The sequence below is a fragment of the Alligator sinensis genome, unplaced genomic scaffold, assembly GCF_000455745.1.
Source record: "Alligator sinensis unplaced genomic scaffold, ASM45574v1 scaffold255_1, whole genome shotgun sequence".
Lineage (NCBI taxonomy): Eukaryota > Metazoa > Chordata > Crocodylia > Alligatoridae > Alligator > Alligator sinensis.
This window is the reverse complement of record NW_005842270.1, coordinates 703,780-717,655: the sequence shown is the minus strand read 5'-3', so window position 1 is coordinate 717,655 and position 13,876 is coordinate 703,780. Positions and strand designations below refer to the sequence as shown.

General features: G+C 43.4%; 1 protein-coding gene across 4 annotated transcripts in view; it reads right to left on the bottom strand.

Annotated features, from left to right (window-relative positions):
• Positions 1-13,876, bottom strand: part of ANKRD11 (ankyrin repeat domain 11) — a 186,490-nt gene that overhangs the window by 145,303 nt on the left and 27,311 nt on the right. For all 4 annotated transcript variants that reach the window (XM_025209151.1, XM_014521897.2, XM_025209149.1 and 1 more), the window contains one exon: positions 11,716-11,794. The gene's annotated coding sequence lies outside the window, so the exon portion shown is untranslated. The remainder of the gene's footprint in view (positions 1-11,715; positions 11,795-13,876) is intronic.

The following is a 13,876-nucleotide window of genomic DNA, read 5'->3' as shown; positions in this document are numbered from 1 at the left end:
ATAATCTGGTTTGGTTTCCAAGATTTTGCTGTAGTCTAAAAACAGGGGTCAGCAGCCTTTTAGGAGTGGGGGACCAAATTACCCAAGTTTGGGCCAGAGGGAGGCCACAGCTTCTCCCCACCACAATAACCACCAACATCCCAACTTTGTGGGCTGGATTTCAAACTGTATCACTCGGCCGGCTGTAGGATGCCGACCCTTAGTCTAGAAGCTAAACGTTTCCAAACTGCTCCTGCCTCTGCCCATAAGACCGTACCAACCGCCTTTGAACACCAACCAGCAGCAAACTGCTTTGTAGAGAATTATTTTAACTGTGTAAACCCCTCAGTGTTTGTACAGCCTGTGTGTTTAATACGCTGACTGGAGTTTATTAAAAGGTACCCAAAGGCCTCTGAGCCTGTGGAGTTAGGAAACAGTTGTTCCAGCCAAGGCATGCATATTATACAGTACTTTATGAACACATCACTGGAATTCGAAGTTGCTATTACATACACTTCATTGCTCTAGTTATTGGTCTTAACGATCTAATTCATCCTCATGCTCATCATGCTCTGAGCTTACACAGTCTTAGTGCTTTGGTGCTATTTTGCAAGTATGAATAAGTGTAAAAAAATATCCTGAAAAACTCAGAAGTCTCCCCAGCAGTAGAAAGAGGCTGCCAATCCCTGTTCCTGTGCAGGCAGACCCAAAGAGCCAATCCCAGAACCCAGTGAAAGCTTCTCTTTGGGAATATGTCCAGTATTTCATTTGGAGTTTGCCCCAAAACAACAGAAGTTTGACTGAAAAGGAGTCAGACCTCACCTTCATCCAAATGAAAGCACAGAAGCTTACAGAGCGCACAACACACTGATGCAATATTTGGGGTTTTTCATTTCTAGTGGAAGTCTCATCAACGAGGCTACAGGGGAGGAGAAGCCAGCCTGCTGCCAGCCAAATCCACAGAGCAGTTTCTGAAGTTATCACAGGGCAATCAATGTTTTCTCATCACCAATGTAAGCAACAGATTTTATATGCATCTGTAACTACTCCTTTTAAATACATCTTTAAAGACCACAACCAAGAAATTGGCACGGGGAGGGAAATTCAGGCCTGCAGGACCAGAAGCATCCTAGAGAAGTCAGGGATTTCCTCCAATGCTTTGAGCATGTAGCAAGGAACCACTTGGGGAGAGATTTCATTTTAGATTGGTGTAAAGGTGCTACTAGAAACCGGAGGAAAAAACCCAAGAAAAGCAAGACAGCTTTTATTACAAATATTGGCCAGCCGCTGGTTTGAACGAGCGACTAAGAGGAGAGGCCAGGCTGCCCACCCCAGCTGCTGAGAAAGCACAACGCCAGGCATTTTGTCATCCTGCTGGGTTTTGAATGTGCTTTGTTAGGAACAAGCCATTTATCTACCACCGGTCATTTGCTAAAGTGACCCTCTATACCTGCCTGTCATGCAGCTGGAAATCTCACAGTATGGAAAGAATCAAAATGTTGCAGACGAACAGATTTCAAAACCATATTAACGAAGGGGAAACTTGACCCTTGGTCTGAAGAAGTTAATTATTCATAAACTAGTTGGAAAAAAGGATGGTAACCACCTATACTCCCACATATTATCTCCCACTTAGCACCAGTACATTTTAACTCTTAGTCAACCCATGGAAATGCAAGTTCTGAAACAAACACCTCCGACCACATTAGCAAAAACGCATTTCAGATTTTTCTCTTTTTCTACCCCACCTCAGACTAAGACACAGGCTTCTATTACAACACCTAAGCTGAACTGAGAACACGCTGAAAGATTTCCTGTAAAAAGACAAATACAGGATATTGGCAAGACTGCAAAGAAGTGAGGTAAAACTACTACACGCAACAAAAAATTGTCTTTGCACGGTGCAACATAAAAAGGAAGTCTTTCTAAAAGGACGCTAGTAGTAAGTCTACTTCTGCTAGCAAGCAGCCAGGGCTATTCAATAACGACCTCAATGTTTATACTGTCAGCCTAAACAGCTGAACATTTGGATTTATAAAATCACCAAAACGTAGGGGATAATTGCACTCGTGGTTACAACCACGTGTCTGTTGACATGTCCATTTCTCCCACATTCCCATTTCTGCAAGAGCTCATCTTTTATGCCAATTCTTGCACAATATTAAATCAACTGGTAGACTTGGGACACAAAACACTGGTGGACATGAAAAACGCCATTAAGGTGCAGTTCCTGGTTACAGGCACATAGCACTTCTCAGCCTTACTACAGGGTAACCTAAACGCTGGAAACTTAAGAAATTCAGATTTAAGGTTAACCTCGCAAGTCTGAAAATTTGAAAGCGTGGAAGAGCCTCATAGCTAAGATGCACCATCTCTGGATCAGTGACTTTCTAAAGGCTTTAAAGTCCACAGCTGTGGAAATTTAAGACTCATCTACAACTTGCAAAAGGGACTGAAGCGCACTTAAAAAAAGTCTTGCTTCCGTTTCTCCACTGTATTTCACTTAGCTAGACACCTAAAAAACAGCAGCAGCAGGACAGGCTCAAAAAACTAGGGTTACTTAGTTCGGTGAAGAGAAGACTCAGGAGCGATTTGATAATGGTCTTAAAATACCTGAAGGGCGATTATAGAGAGGACAGACATAGGATTTTCTCTGTGGCAGCAGGGGACAGGACCAGGAGCAATGACTTCAAGCTGCAGCAGGGGAAATTTAGGTTGGAGATTAGGAGGAACTTTTGGACTCCACGGGTGGCCAAGCATTGGAACAGGCTGCCTAAAGAAATTATGATGTCTCTATGCTTGCAAAAGCAGGTTAGACACTTAGCTGGAATGGCCTAGTCAGGGAGGATCCTGCCTTGAGCAGGGGGATGGACTAGATGACTTTGAGGTCCCTTCCAGCCCTGCTTTCCTATGATCCTATACACAATGCTCCAGACTCTCCTTGGTCATTCCTAAACAACCACAAATGAGACCAGCAGATCTCCAAATCGAGTTTGGGAACTACGCATCGCTATGGTGCTTTCAAGAAAGAGTTTGAGAGGACATACAATGCTTGGGGAGACGTTCCCTAACTTTTGAAGCACTAGCAACCTTGAGAATCACTGAATTATACCATTCCTGTTCTGTAACCCCCTTTAGCCATTAACATATCCACAGCAACTGGACATAATCGGACAGAACCCCACCACTGAAGATCCTCCAGGCCGGTCCCCTTCTCCCCCATGAATGCATCTCCTTGACAGGCACCTGCTTCTGCAGTGGCAAAATGGCAGCAGCAGTAGGTCCCAAGCGATTCAGGATTTTACTGGTCAAATCATTGCCTTTAGATCTGCCAGGTATTTACTGCAGATCCAAAGGCAGTGGAATAACACACTCGTAGGCAAATAAAATTAACTGAAGCCTGCGTGAAGAGAACTCTGGATGGTGCTAGCACGAAGCGGGGAAAAAAGCTCAAAAAAGGTTGTTTTCACTATAAAACTCCTGCCAACTGTGGAATGCCCTGGAGCACCGGGATGCTCGAGTGGGTGAAAACATCCCTTCCATCGATGGGCAGCTGGAATACTGCCTTCTAGGCCAACTTGGCCACTGCTCCCAACACTGCGCCTCCCACGTCTGACTCCTGCAACTTGTACCGAGAAATGGAGCAACAACTCTGAAGAGCTGCTCCCAGTACACAGAATAGCTGACCACGCGGACTGACCATCAGCCTCCTGCTTCACCGCCTCCACAGTGACCGTGAAATCCAGTTTTAAGTTCTTGGTCTTGACAGAACCATAGAGGGATGTGACTGACCCTAGCAACTAGACATCACCTTTCTCTGTCCCAAGGACCTTCAGCGATAACTACTTTCCACCAGAATAACAGATCTGTTGGCCTGGATTATAAATTAACTTCCACAGAGATAAGCATTATCACGGACTTCACTTTCAAAAGCAAATGCAACACTCGCTCCTGCAACGCGGCTTTCCTTCACTACGTTCTTGGCGGATCCACCTTTGATCACTCTTTGGGCTAGTCTCCATACAAGAGTGGGTCAAGATAAAGCACAAACAAGGTGCACTCACTGCGGGACAGTGTCCACACATGCGATAATTCAGTAAGTCACTGAGTTTTAAACATGTGCCCCACTTTAAACAGCATTAAACTTTCAAGTGTTTTCAAACAATTACAAACAAAAAATAAGCCTGCTGACCACTGCACCACAGGCTAGGAAAGGAGGAGCATACATGAACGTGTTCAGATATTACAAAGGTGACCAGGTAAACACACGGAGAAGAGAGGCCAAGATGCCGAGAACCTAAGAAAGGCAGCTTCTTAAAATGAGCCTTTGGCCCATGTCGTCGTGAACCTCCTTCCCAACCATGGATGGCAAAGACAATAGACAAGATGGGCACATGGTGAAGGATTAAATGTGAGGGGTTTTTTCCCCTGCTTGCCAATAGGATGAAGACCTTTGTCAAGGATGGAACAAGCAGACTTGCCAGTGCTGAAGGAGCACAGCACCATTCACAGGCAGCAAGAAAATCCCTAAAGGATTTAGAGGGTTTAGGAGGCTCCAGAACTTGCTGGCCGATCTCATTCATACAAACAGAGAAAACTGTTTCCTCAATTTTGCTATTTGTTCCCCCAATTTTGCCCAATCCTTTGCAAACATTGTAGGAGGGGACCCCTATTTCTGCAGGCATGAAGTGGTATGCAGCTCAGGAGGGAGGAGAGGAGAGGGTAGGCCCACAGGGAGTCAGGGGGAGCAGAGAAGATGTGCATTAGGCAGGACACCCAGGAAGGAAACAGTCCTTCTCCAGCCACCTCCTCCTATTTCCCAACTCCCATCTCTGGAGAGATGAGGCCCAATTAGCTCATCCACTCCCAGTGACCCAAAGTAACATTACTAATTAAATGTTAACTTGTTAAATATGATTTTAATCAAGTGATCTTTGTGCTGTGCTCAGCTAGGGGAGTCCTGTAAATTAGATTCTATCCCTTTTCTGAAAGTGCAAAGATGTTAATACGTCAAGACTTCATTTCAAGGGACCAGGCTGAGCACCTCTTGCCCAATTTTCTTGCAATTCCACATCAGCCTCCACCAACCCACTGTCGTTCAGATGCAAGCGCGGCAGCTCCATAAACAAACGCAGGAAGTCAATTCACACTCACAGAAGAGCATGCAGTGTTTCGCAGGACATTTTTCTTGTTTCTCCCTTACTGAGCCTCAGCCCTAACCACTGAAGCATTTTTTTTTTTTTAAACAAAACAAAAAGGCACCATTAAATGCTGATGAATGAATTTATAGATTAATGTGCATATGATAGAAGAGGAAATGGTTAAGGTGCTCATTTCGGTTTCCTCAGGTTATTAAAATAGTTAAGGCGCTTCAGTCTCGTAAGCGAGATGACAGACAGGGTTCTGGTAAAAGTCACACTTTGGGCTTATTGCCATCTCGTAGCGTCAGGAACGCAGCGTCAGTGTAAAATTTAAATTTTGGTGGGAGTATCATTGTTTGGGAGAGCAGAGAGCAGTTTCCTTGTAATGCTTCTCACCTACCTGCCTCAAATCTGAACCAGCATGCCTTCTAGGATGTCTCCTACAGGCTTCACCCATCAAATCCTTCCCAAATACCCAACTCTTCCACGAGGCCTATACTCAGCTGCACTCCGCCAACCCCTCCACTCCCTTATTATTCAAGAGGAATGAAAGACTGGAAAGAAGCCACCGCCTCCTCCCTCCAAGGTATACAGCAGCGTGCCTTCAGTTTGTAAATTGTTGGGCAGGAACGGACTGCACGCTTCACACGGTGCCAGGTTCATCACTTGCACCGAATCATAAAATGGGGTGTACGCTCAGCAAACAAGCTGCTTCAGACATGTGGTGCAATCCTCCCACCTTATCTCGACAACTATCCCCCAATGTCAAACCTAGAGTGCAAATTTCTGGGGACAGAGGCCACCCCTTTGGGCTCTTCCACGTGGCCTGCGCTCCCTTTAGGGCCTGTACAAGATGTTACCAGGTAAATAAAGCAACTGCAGCAAGACCTACTGCTGCTTTTTCAGTAACATGGTGGTGTGCAGAAATCTAATCTGTTTGTGATCATAAAATGCCCCAAAGCATGTTTTACTTTCAGAGACGGCTCCACCTAAAGCAGCGTTGTGTAATAATGAAAGCTGTAACTGGCCACTATACTAATTTAGTGATAAAATCCTTAGACGAGGTGGTGCGTAATCGTGTGTCATTAAGGCCTAGATGAAGTGCAGGAATTCCCCCGACGAAAAGCAGACCGGACTAGCTGCGGGGACAGGAAGCAGGTTCCAGTACATTCTGCCTGCTCTACTTTTTTGCTGGGATCACTGGCCTTGTTCTCAAAAGCAGCAATTCACAAATCTGGAAGGTGTCAGCTGATGTAAAGCTACAAAATCCTAAATCAAAAGTCTGCCGACTTGAAAGAGGATTGTTGCAGTCTGAGCCTTCCTAACTCCTTAGGAAAATAAAACTGATCCAGACTCGGAGTTTAAGCAGCATTTCCCCCATGCCCCAACCGCCAAATAAATATATACAGCAAGGTCTGGGGCTTGTGGGGGGTGGCGTTTTGATGGCTCTGTAACACAAACTGGAAGGGGAGGGGGAAATGACATCTGGCTTTGTAACAGTCCTCTAGCTGTGAAGAGCCTCTGAATATTCTGCCGGAAAGTGACTTTGACTTCCCCAAGCTACACCGTTTGGCACAGGAGTTTCCTGTGAAGCTCCAACTCTGCGGCGAAGGAAGGGCCGAGCTGGGCCAACGTGCAAGATGATGAAGCTTTGTAGTGAATGTTTTAGTGAAGTTGAACAAACTGGTTGGACGCTTGCCTGCTTCAAGTCTTGGCCAGGCGGTCAAGGGGCTCTCCTCCCTGCAGGGTCTGCAGCAGTTGCTATGCTCCATTTTTTTTTCTTTTTTTAATACCTTTACAATTTTCATGAAAATGTTAAGGAAGCATGGAAGTCCAGTTTTAAGCACTTAAATCAGAAAGTGCCCAAGCTGCAGCTACATGCGTAACCTATAAAAAGGGGCTTTAAACAGAAAGCTGGGAATCTTCCTTTTAATCCCTAACAGGAGAAAGAGGCTCGCTTCCAACTCTGGGAGATCTTGGCATATTCATGTAAAAATAGATTTTTTATTTATTTGTTTATTTATTTTTACATCTAGAAAAAGTACTGTTGGTCTTCAAATATCAAATTTCAATGTTTCTGTCCCTTTGGACCCTGAACCATGAGTCAGATTCACAGTAAGACAGACAGACTTTAATAGAAGCAGGATACAGCAGATAATCCAAGTAAAACGTTGCAGATGATATTTGTGAAACCGTCTGCAATGCATCTCAGTGCACGCACGCACGCACTGTCATGTAGACTTTAATGATATTTGCTAGGGCCGACCTTCATAATAGCCATCTCGCACTCCTGCAGTTAACGCGTTTACGGTGCCACAAACTATACATTCACTCCATAGGAAATGAAGAGACTCCTGTCCCCTTCCATCTGGCTACCATCTTTTGCACAGCCTACATCACACACTGAGAAAGAGGCCAGCCTGCATGGAGGTCATCTGAAATGCTCTTTAAACACACACACACACACCCCGGGGAACTATATAATTGTTTTGCAGGGTTTTTCTGTGTGTGTGTGTTTTTTTTTTTTAAACGGTATTTTTTGCACAGAAAGGACGTCACCATTTCAGAGCACGTGAGGAGTACAAGAGTATACTTTAACCGAACCATTCTGCTTCTTTAACCAGCTCTAGGTCAGACTAGCATTTCACTCGCACCTGGTTTCCCAGGCCTCTCACCTTTAACATCTGTCTCACCGTGAATTATAGACAGAGCTCTGCCTCTCAAAACACATTTTTGCTTTATCATTCCACATTATGTAAAAACCTCCCATGGTCAGCTTGCCCGCAACAGCCGTGTTAAAAACAGAAAATCATTTGACAACTGCTCTAAAATAGGATGAATCATCGCTGTATTAACTACTTATTTGTCTGAGGATGGTGGTCAGTTCTCTAAACCTTTGAGGTGATAGTGTATTCCCAATGGATATTAATATGGATATAAAAATCTGAAAGGGAAGGGAACAGAAAAAAAAAATAAAGCCAAGGTTTCATAGACATCAGAAAAACAACAGCTTAATAAAAACAAGCTATATTTTCTTTCCAATATTTGTAGAAATCTAGCATCTTATTTCCCCAAAAAGCAGTAAATATTTAAATGCTAATGTCAATCAGGTTAACATAGTTAATAAAAAAGGTATCGAAAAAATCAGACTGCTTTTTGCTTAAACAATGCTGCCTTTATTGTAACATGGCTTTCAGAAGACAATTTAATTCTGGAAGCATGTATTGAAATGGCCTTTTCACTACGGGCCTCAGCTCGACAATTGTATCCTTCTCGGGAGGTCAGAATGAGGCAGAACTCGAGCTCTGAAAAGCAATTCTGTTTAGCAGCACTACCTTATTCATCCTTTTAATCTTACACCTACATGTTCATCACGAACTTGGTGAAATACTAGTGCCAAAACCACCATCAAAAGCCATTTCAATCTCTCTGCCACTGAGAAAGCCCTGACCTCTCTGCTTCTCTAATGAAGATGTTAGGGAAGTGAGAATTATACCAGCTGTCAGCTCTTACACTAGAGTTTCATGATACAGAAACATTCAAATCACTGAATCCTGGAGAATTAGCTCAGTGTATTGTGGCAGATTCTTTCTGCAAAAAAAACCTCATAACAGGATCCAGCTAACTTGTTAAGAACAAATGCTTTAAACAGCTTGGCAAGGGAAAAAAAAATCCATGTATCCTAGACGCGTTACCAGGGTAAGGGCGTCTTGCAGAATTATATAAATTCAAAATGTCTGAAGCTAGTTTCTTAGGTTGGTCCCTCAGCTCTCCCCTTCCCATTCAGTTAGACCGGCTCGGTTTTCTTTACTACTACAGGACAGTGAAGGTGAGTTTTGTACTTTGACCGAGGTGATAAGATTCGTGGGCGTTCCGGGATCCCGGGGAGGGGAGTTTCTTGGTGCCTGGCAGACAGCAGGCCTTCAGCGCCCCACTCCCGCTAATCCCGCTCTGCTCGTAGCTCCGCCATCTTCAGAAACCAGGTGCGATGGTAGGACGTTGCTACCATCATCCACGCTGTTCAGGTCACTTGTGGAGTCCCCACTGAATTAAATGCAGGGGCCTGATCCTCATGGTTGCCTTTGTAGTGACTGAGGCTGCTCAGCAAAACTTTGCTATAAAAGGACGGATTTATTTATTTTTTAGCCTCTGCATTTTCACTCGAGAACATGCTAATTCATCCTGATGGTCACACATTCACGGACAAAAGACAAGCACTTCTGGCTGAGATGCAACCTTCCTGCAATAGCCAACTGCTATGATGCCACCTGCCTATGTGGGTTTCCAGTAATAAGACTAAAATATACCTCAAAGGCTTCGACGTAGAGGGGCAATGCTCTCCGTGGAGCGAGACAATGCATTAAACTGCTCGTTTGAAAGCTTCAGCCAGCCATTCAGGCTGGTGCCAAATCTCATTCACACCCTGGGTTTCTTGGGAGATAGTGTACACGTACACACACATGCTAGTGATATTCATGTGATTCACTGTTATGATCACGTAAACCATGACCTCCTCACCAGCATGGAGAGCCTACTAGCCCATTTCTACAGAGGCTATTTCAACATACACTAGATCTAACCATCAGCATTTTTTTTGCCATTTGCCTCGTATTAAAATTCCCCCCCCTTGCTCCAAATCTCTCCAAATGGTGATGGACCAAAGAGACAACACTCAGTCCAGGACCAATTTAGAAACTGTGAGATCACAACGTTGCTGAGATAAGAGACCTGTATATTGATGGAAAACATCCTCTGGCCATGAGCTCCTCTTCTTGTAGGACTGGAAAGCCCAAGAAGCCCTAACCCAAACATCTTGGGGGCCATCATAAACAGAAAAAATCTCCACCTTCCAAAGCATATGCACAATACACAATGCACAACATAAGTATAATTGACCACAAGATCTTATACTAGCTCATACAGCTCACATGCCATCGCAAGTACAGTAGGACGTATAAGCATCTGCTCAATGCAGTTTCTTGTAGTTGAAAGAGAGCGAATCTAAGCAAAAACACAGCCTTGTTTGCACTGCTTACTGCACAATCTAGACGAATAAGGCAAATCATCATCACTCATATCTAATTTTGAAGTCCAGTTTGGTAACGAACGCTGCGCTTTACGTCTGCTGTGGAGGCTGCATGATGCCACAGAGAAGTCTGAGCTGAAGGGCCATCAGGGAGATCCGTCTTTCCTGCACACCACACCAAGGGCTCCCCTCCTCCATCACACTAACTGCTAGGCTGCAGCAGGGGAGAGCTGTTGATGCCTGGCTTGTGCTCCCTTTCACCACGGAAGGTTTTTATTATTATTTATACCCACTAAGGGAAAGTGAAAGAGCATCTTGTCTGAATCCAAATACTTGAATATTAACAGGGGCATACTTAGTAGAATAGGCTTTGTTTTCAAAATCCAAATGAGAAAAATAAATCCCATAAACTTGTATATCAAGCCACCTGATTCCGCAGGATCTCTATTTATCAGGGAATTAGTCTCCTTTATTAAAAGCGATGAGCATACAATGGTAATTAATTACAACCATTTCACTGCTGCATAAAGCACAAGTCAATCAAGCATCTCGAGCCCCAAGACAGAACCAGAACACTCCCTCTAGGTTTACTGCACATCCTTCACCAGAGTATTTTAGGACCTCAACATTCATCCCCCAATGATCCCTCCACAACTCTCCCCAGCTAGAAGCTGATGGTTTGCACCATGAGAAAAGGGGAAAACCAGCTTTCTATGAGGATATACAATGGCTGCTTCTGCTCTTTGGAACCGCCAATACTTGCGAAAGAGCAGAGATGCAAGTGCTTCTCCCTTGGTTAGGCTACTAGCATTTTGCTTTTTGCAGTCCATGGTCTCCCCCATAATCTATCTCAAATTGACCTTATGTAAATTCACACATACTCCACACTCAATTAGTCACTCCAACAAATAGCTTTTATGTATAAAAAAAAGAATCTATCAATTTCCACAGCTAGTATATTACGATGATGCGAGTCCTTAACAGCTCGCATGAATAGCAGTAATATTACAAAGATTTAATTCATTACTTTTGGGCAAAAAGAATACTGAAGTCTAACCCCTACTACTTTCAGTTGCATTAATTACCACACACAGATGGAAGAGAGACAAGTTGCATTTTTAATTCAGTCTCTTTAAAAAGGTACTTTTTGGGAATGAAGGATACACTAAACGCCCACGACCCATTTCATATTAAAATTGAAAGTACCTCACACTGACACAGGGTACAGCCACAGACATCAGGAAGGTCTATGAACTTTAATGAAGCTACGCAAACCAGTGCTAGACAGTCCAAACACAATCACTGCTTTTAGTATTTATTTGTAAAGAAAACCTTCTTACATTTGGAATTAAGAGGTATTTCTAATAAAAGACAGGCATTCCTTAAACGAAATCTAACCCAGTTCATCTCACCTAATACAAGGTTTACAACATCCACCTTCCTTATACAAAGATCAGAGGCAAATGAAAAATGGCCACCATGCCTGCTTTAGTACCTGGATTCTGTATACAAGTAATACTAGACAAAAGAAAGTGCACTGGACAAAAAGCAAGTAACCCAAATATTTACCGATTCCATAGCTGAAAGTTGTCACTAGCAGGGCAGGTATTAAATCCAACAGGGGTGTGTCCCAAAGCAAACCTGTATTCTGAAAGAGAACACTACAATTAGTTTGTGTAAATACTAAAAAAGTATACTGTTAATTTTAACTTTACTTAAAAATGTAACCAAACGCACAAAGGAAACCAAATAAATATATACCCAATGCAAACTGGTCATCAGGTTTGCATCTACTCCCATGACTTCCGGCTTCGAGAGCCCGTCGTCAGGGATGGGAACAAGAAATGGGTTTCACGACAGTTACTGGGACGTCAGCAACTGAAATGTAATTAATCTTTCCCAGATAGCTGAAAATAGGCCACGCCTGTCCCCAAGTCCCTCTACCAATTTTGCAATTTTACAATCACATTTTCCTATTTTAAAAAATATTTTCTTCCCCGTTGCAGCAAGAAATCTCCAAGCACCAGGGAAATCTGTGTTCAAAGTGGAGTTAGACCCATTCAGCTGCAAAAAAGAGAAGCTTCTTCTCCAATCTGGTTCGGTTACAATAATCTTCAGTGTTAGTGGGAACAGTAAGTAAATTCAGGCAGAACTGTGATGGTTGGGAAAGCTGGCATATCCTTTTAATTTGAAGAGCAAATCACCAATTAGAAAAGATGGGGCTTTTTATTAACCATTCTTGCGCCGCATCTTTTTAAGGATGTGTTTCAGGTGACGAATTCTGAATTTGTAAAGGAGATTAGTTCCAAACCAAAGTAGAGCTCCGGCTTTAACTCATGCCTCCAGCCATGCAAAGAAGCATGGATCCTGAAGGCAAAGAAAGGGATACTGGAGCCTTGTGTGTGGAGGGAGAGAGTAGGGGTGGGATAAATGCCTGGAAAAGCAAAAGGCTAATTTAGCATCGTGGATATACCCCAAGACTTATGTCCAACGTTAATAAAACTAAAAACATCCACTTATTTGCTTTACGTTAGTGGATTTTTGCTCATAAATGCCACTCCTCTGGGAAGGAAAATAGTCAGTTAGCTATATAAGGCAAAATGCATACACAGCACTGGATGCTTCAAAACAAAACAATGCCATACAAAGTATAAATCACAGCTCAGGGGTTTTTCCTATTAGACTTCCAAACATTTAGGTCGATGCAAGAGCACGTTAAGAAGAATGATGCAAAAACCATTCTACAGATTTCTTCAACCAACTTCATATCCCTAACGTACAACTCTGACCTTTTGGAATGATTCTCCGTTAATTCACAAGCCTTGCTTATCCTGCAATCAGCTTTAAAAGCTAGGGCAGATCAAGGCCTGGGTGCTTTTAAAGCCTGGGTATTGTTACATATCTTGAATACACAAGTGTGAGCATAATACAGAAAGATCACTGGCGTGTATAAAATCAGAACCAAACGTGCTGAACCAATGTGATCAGGACAGCAGAAGAAAAACAGTGACACCAGGAACCAATCCCTGCAATTGGAGGAAGTCTGACAGACACTGACAATAACCCAAAGTGGTAGAAATGATGCAGCCCTTATTGCAAGGTCTCCCAAGCTCCTAAGAGCCAAACCAGTCACTTCAGGAGCTATCTACTAGAATAAACTGAAGAAAGCCTTCCACAAGACTTCCAAGAGTAACCAAAAAGCTTTAGCGCAAATCCGGTGGCTAAGAGAAGCTATGCTGAAATGTCCCAAAACACAGGGAAGGCTTGGTGTCGTATCCTCCTTGCATCAGCCATTTACCCCTCCCACCCCCCAAAACAAAGGCATTAACAAAAAAAACTGGAAGCCAATATTTCTCAGGCCAGTTCACAAAAGCAAGTTAGTGACAAGGGATGCAAGGAAAGTGAGTCCAGTCCATCAACCAGTTTTAGAGCAGCAACATGACCTGGAAGGAACCATCTCTCTCAGGTCTGAAATTTGCTGAAAGGATGTGAAATCTGGGGTTTCCAAGCCCCGTACAGATGCATTAACAAGAGTTCAAGAGGACTGCTTGGGCACCCTTATGCAACACCCAAAACACACATAGGCAACCCAAATACTTTCACTGATAATATTCTGTAGAAATCTAGACAAGGGGAGAAGGGGTGCTCCTGGGGAAAAAGCAAAGCAATAAACATCTGCAAATCCACAAGACAAGTTTGCTCATCTTTAAAAAAAAAAAAAAAAGGGGGG